At 35.9% G+C, this 6,414-nt stretch overlaps 1 long non-coding RNA gene across 1 annotated transcript; it reads left to right on the forward strand.

The window, feature by feature from the left end:
• Window positions 5,724-6,057, forward strand: LOC110262946. The gene is made up of 2 exons (XR_002347958.1): window positions 5,724-5,820; window positions 5,918-6,057. It is a non-coding gene; the product is annotated as an uncharacterized LOC110262946 (long non-coding RNA).

The raw sequence follows: 6,414 nt of genomic DNA on the forward strand, positions 1-6,414 counted from the left end.
TCCACAGATATGGAGTAACTCACATAGTGGCTACACTATACCACCCTCAGAGCAATGGCCAGGCTGAATTGGCAAACAGAGAATTGAAAAGAATCTTAGAAAAAACCGTCAGAGCTACAAGGAAAGATTGGGCGAGAAAGCTGGATGATGCCCTTTGGGCATATAGAACTGCATTCAAGACACCACTTGGGAGGTCACCATTTCAGCTACTCTATGCCAAAGCCTGCCACCTCCTAGTGGAGCTCGAGCACAAGGCTTTTTGGGCCACCAAGCTCCTAAATCTTGATTCTCAAGCAGCAGGAGAAAAGAGGTTACTGCAGCTTAATGAACTAAATGAATTTAGACTGGAAGCCTATGAGAGTACTAAGATCTACAAAGAAAGGACCAAAATATGGCATGACAAGAAAATTGTAAGAAGAAATTTTGAGCTAGGACAACAAGTGCTAGTTTATAATTCCAGACTCAAGATTTTCCCTGGCAAGCTCAAGTCTAAGTGGACCGGTCCTTATTTGGTGACTAAGGTTTCCCCACATAAAAATCATGAACTCATGAATGAAGCTTCAAAGAATACATTCACAGTAAATGGTTTGGGAGGATTGATGAAGGAAGAATTAGTGTTGATCTAGAATTTCTCAAAATAGGATCACTTCGTTGCAAGTATTGCCAAATTAACAACTAACTCTCAACATCAAATTTAATTTTAAAAGATAATCACAATCAAAACACAATAACCGGGAGTTTGAAGTCTCGAGTCGTCTTTCTTAGGAGTTGCAATTAAGTGCTAAGATTATTGGCTATGATTGATTGTAAGAAAAGCAAGGAATGTAAATAGCAAGAAAGTAACTTAACATGTAAGAAATTAAATGAAAGCAATCAAAAGTCAAAGCAAATAAAGCAAGGAAAGGAAAACTTAAGTGCTAAGAAACCTCTTGGCATGGATTCGGAGCTAAGGTTACCTATCCTAGCCATTGACCACAAATACATGATGATTATGAAGAGTTAATCCTACTTAGTCAACCCTACATCGAGGATAAGTCAAATAGGCATAGTTGATCCCAATCTATGAGTCCTAGTCAACACTATTAATGGGAGACTTAGAGTTAATGGAAACCAAATCAACTAACTACTCTAATATATCAAACAAGAATGGACATCAATGACTCAAGGGTCACCAAAGTCCTCAATTCCAAGCCAAGAGTGAAGAAAAACTAAGTAAAAACTAAGCCAAGCATTTTATCAAACACTTAGTGTGCAGGAGAATAAAATAATATTAAATTACATTAAAAATAAAATCTAACTACCAAAGGCAAGGAAAATCATAATAACAACTAAAGAAAGCAATAATAACATGAAAACATAAATTTGCATTAAATAAAATTAAAATTAACAAAGAGTGTTTATAACATAAAAGTGATAAAATAAAGGAAATAACAAGGGAAATGAAGAAGAACAAGATAAAAGAACATGAAAACATAAAGGAAACTACACTAGAACAAGAATTAAAAGCTGAAATTAAAGAGAAATTAACTAAAACTAACCTAATTCTAGAGAGAGAGGGGAGTTTCTCTCTCTAGAAAACTAAGAGAAAAGCATAGAAAAGCTAAACCTAATTGCCCCCCTTGCTTCCACTTGAATTGGGATTGAAATAGCTTCAGAAATGAGTTAGATTGGGTTTTGGAAGCCCAGAATTCGCCCCAACGATTTGCATTAATGAGCTCACGTGACTCCGCGTGACCACGCGTATGTGTGGGTCACGCGTACGCGTTGCCTGGATCGCACCACGCGTCGCTTGTGCGCACGCACGGATCGCTGAATCTTCCAAACTTCATTTTTTTTCATAGTTTCTTCCCTTTTGCATGCTCTTTTTCTCACTTCTTCAACCCATACTTGCCTTGGAAACCTGAAATCACTTAGCAAACACATCAAGGCATCAAATGGGATTAAAGTGAATAAATTTTAGCAATTAAAGGGCCTAAAATGTATGTTTTCATTTTCAAGCACAATTTAGGAAGAAATTATGAAACTATGCTATTTCAATGGATAAGTGCAAGAAAAGTTGATGAAATCCACCCAAATAGAGCAAATAAATACCATAAAATGTAGATTCATCAAGGACCATGGGACAAGGAGGAGAGCATTTATGAGCTGACTTGAATAAGAATGAAGGACGTCAAGCTAGTGACGTTAAAGAAGCACTTGTTGGGAGGCAACCCAACTAGAGATAACTTTCTTTTCTTAGCTGTTTCAATAAGAGAGGTTAGTGGATTTCCCTGTATTGCAAGGAGTTAAGTGAAGTCATAGGTGAAAAATTCAAGGGTGAATGTGTGATGCTAAGTTTGGTGTTCCACCATAGATTTCATGAAAACACATTGCAACCCTCCAAATAGCATGACTAGTCACTAACTCCAAACAATCATGGAAACTACTTTACAATTGTATACTTTCTAGCTCATAGTTTTCTTTCTAAATAAAAGCACATAATGTTTCATGCATGTAGTCAATTTACTGCATATAGAAGTAGGCAAGGAACTAAGTTTGGTGTTCACACACCAAAGTAAGTTCAGAAGCTTACAAACATACATGCATGCTAATCATTTCTAAAGTGCTTGGGGAACAAGAAACTTTCAATATCTTTGCAAAAAGTCATTCAATCTCTTGGAGGAAATTTGCACCATCATCTAAGGAGGCAAAGAAGGACACAAAAGCTAAAGATGGTGATGACAAGAAGGAAACAAGTGGACACCAAAAGGTTGTGTTGTTACTTGACTATCTCTAACTTAAATGTGTTAATTAAAAGTGCAATTGTACCCCTGTTGATCAGTGTCCTTTTAGTCATAATTCATTTGCATTAGATTCATTTTTATTTTGGCTTGCTAGTTTAATGCCTGGATCACTTCACCTTGTTTAAACTATATGCTCTATTTTCCTAAGCTTTAAAAAAAAGGAAAATGTTGTGAAACAGAAGAGTAAAAGTCCAACTTAGTAGAAGATGAATAAGGTCCTAAGGTTATGTGGTAATATTTGCTAACTAAGTTGGTTCATTAATAAGGGTAAAGGCTAGAATATCTCTTTAAGTATGAGCTTAATATGCATTCTATGAAACTCAAATGAATAAAAAGATCCTGGAAAAAGGAAGAAAATGAAAAAGAAAGAAAAGAGCAAGCAATAAAGCTAGGCACCAATAGTTTGAATCCTGAGATATGTGCCTGTGGTCCTTTTGTACATGGATATGCTTGGATGATTAGGTTCCAAGGAGTTCTTCATCACTTGATAACTTGGGTTAACTAACCCGGGATTGTCAACCAAAGGTCCATTATCAAGAGCAACCTTACTACAAAATATTTAGTGACCCAAAGAGGTGCTGGGTACCAATGTCTCAGGGATAAGTTACAAGCCAAGTGCCTGTGGTGTGTATGTGTTGAGGAGAGGCTTGAGTAAGTAAGTCCTCAGGAGTGTTTCAACACCTAGCACCTTGAACTAACTGGTTCGGGAGTGTTGGTTGAAAGCTTATCATAAAGAATTGCCTTAACACAGAGCACTTAGCTAAATAAAGTAACAAGCCTCTAGCAAGAAGAAAAAGAAAGTACAAGTTAAGATAAGGATCAAAGAATAAGAGTCTTATAGAAGGTAACAAAGTTAGTACCTAAAAAGCATATTATAGTCCAGAAACCAATAAGAGTATGAACCTAAGTTGTCATGCATGAAACTCCATGAACCAGGGCTTGAAATATCTCAATAAGGACTCATATCTCTCTGTATTCTCATTCATTTTCTTATGTTTTATTACTTGCTTGGGAACAAGCAAGATTTAAGTTTGGTGTTGTGATGTCAGGGCATCTTGGCTAGTTTTACAAGCCATTTCACTACAAGAAAAATACCCATTCAGCCACACTTTTTTAAACTACATTTAAAAAGCGTAGCCTATTCATAGAATAGGCTACGCTTTTCTCTGTGTTGCCTTTTTGTAAGAGAAAAGGAAACACAATTGTGGCATCATTTAAAAAGTGTAGCCTTAGGTATTATAGAAATCACTTATAAAGCATAGCCGTAGGTTGATATCTATGGGTTCACTTTTCGTATCAAAGGGAACGCTTTTAAAGAGTAACTTATTTATTATGTTTTGGGTGCGCTTCAAAAGTGATGCCTAATGTATGTAGGACCAAATCCTAACACTTAGTGAAATTTTTATTCTCCCTTCAACTCCCTCTAACGTAACCCTCTCACACCAAATATAAACCAACACTTAGTTAATTTTTATCCCCTTTTCACCAACACTTAAAAAAATGTGACCTGGCCTCCTTTCTCCCTTTTCCCCTTTTCCCTTTCGCGCGCCATTCAGCTTCACTGAAAATCAAAGAAAGCTCACCCTCACGCCGTCACTCATCATCCTTTTCCCCTCTTCCCCACGCCGCCACTCATCACCCTCATGCTGTCACCGTCGCCCCTCTTTCCCACTCCCCACTCCCTACTCACCACTCACGCACACCACTTTGCCACTGGAGAATCGTCGCTCCTCTTCATCCTTCTGCTTTGGCTGTCACTTTGAGCTCACCATCGGGAAGAACTGCGTTCATCCTCTCTTCGCTTATTGTTGTCGAGAAGGTATGTATTCACCTTCATTTTGTTCTAAAATTTGGGAGGGTTCCGATTTTAGGGTTCCGATTTGATTCACTTTTTGCTTATCAGCTTGCATTGTTTGATTTGATAGGGGTGTTCTCAAGAACAGGGCTATTATAATGGCATGTGTGTGCAACAGTGCTACTCTGTGAATTTGCTTCAGCTTGCATTTTGCTTACTCTGGTTTGTGCATGCCTTCAATTTTGGTTCTTACGATTTTGTGCGTGCGTGTGTGTTCAGCTGCTTGAAATTGAAATCATTAGTTGGTGTTTATTCAGTTCTATTCTATCCTGATTAAGCTTTTGAATTCCATTATATTGTTTATTTGATGTTGTCATGAATTGTGATAAGACAACTGGAAAAGCATACACAAAATTGTACTGATATTGGGTGTGTTGTAGTGTTGAGCTGAGAATCTTGATGCGTATTAGAAAGTAGTATTATAACACTGACTTCAGGTAGCTAAAGAAAGTGTCTAGTTCCAGTTGTTGGGTGATTTGTTATGATAACTCTGGATTTGTTTGAAGGAAAACTTTGGATGATTTGTTCTTAAATTGGTTTATGACCAATTAACAGCTTCTATAACTAATCTTTTTATGCATGCTCACGGACATATTAGAGATGCATACCTATGTAAGACACTTTTATGGCAAACCTTATGCATTTTTATTCATGTTCTTAACAAAATAAACTAAATATTTTGGTATAATAGCTCTAGTTGCTACGCTGAGTATCCTATAAAGTATAAACTAGACTTGAAGATTATATAGTTGCAATAATAGAATCACTCTTGCTAAATATGACATCTTAATGGTCATGTTCATGGAATGAAATTATATCTAAAGTTGCAACATAATAATTATATTGCAATAATGTAATGAATTGTGTTCTTTTTAACTCTTTTTTTACATATTTAATATAATTAGTGTCATTTCAAGTGATGAGGACACAAATTAAAAACATATATTCCATAGTGATATGATATATTTTGCTCGCTATGATTTGTATAAGATTTTCAAATTGAGGTCGTGATACAAATTTAATTAGTCTTTATTTGTTTCCATTGAGTAAAATTCAAGCAAAACATACTGTGATCACAGGCATCCATTTTTCATAACCTCCGCCCCAGATGATAATTACCCAAGCGTTCATATTAAGATACTTGGTGATTGGACTGGAAATCTGAAAGCCAAATTTATTAAGGTGAATTAATCTTTATTTGTTTATTTATGTTCCTATCAAAATATTGGTTTCTCGTATGGTAAGTAACTAAGTCTATTGATTTGATAAATTCTATCAGGCGTGCCAACCACTCCTCAATGGCCAGAGTGGACTTCTAAGAGCTGACTGCATCAAAGAAGACAGCCAACCGAGGTGAGCCCAAATCGAAGTGGGAAAATTATGATGCCAAGCGATTAATATTTTACAAAACTACGTTATTAAATCTAGCTATTCTGGACCTATTTAGGTGTTTATGCATTTTATCTATCTATTAATTAGTAAGAAAATTGAAGTATACAAATAGTCATGGGCTGTTATCAGATTGGGCTGTTATCAGATTGATTGATAAATAGATACTATACAAATGAACTTATTCAAACATCTGGTGGCTGATTTTGTGTTTTCTTTTTATTATATATTTTTTCTAATGGAATATTTGAATGTAGATATTTTACTGAAGCAAATTGACGACCTGAAGCAGTTAAAAAGCAGAGAGTGAAATAGAGTTTCTCTGAAAAATTTAATCATGTGAATTTTGTAGATTACATAATTGAATTCTGAATCTAACTTGCATCC

The sequence above is a fragment of the Arachis ipaensis genome, chromosome B05 (assembly GCF_000816755.2).
Source record: "Arachis ipaensis cultivar K30076 chromosome B05, Araip1.1, whole genome shotgun sequence".
Lineage (NCBI taxonomy): Eukaryota > Viridiplantae > Streptophyta > Magnoliopsida > Fabales > Fabaceae > Arachis > Arachis ipaensis.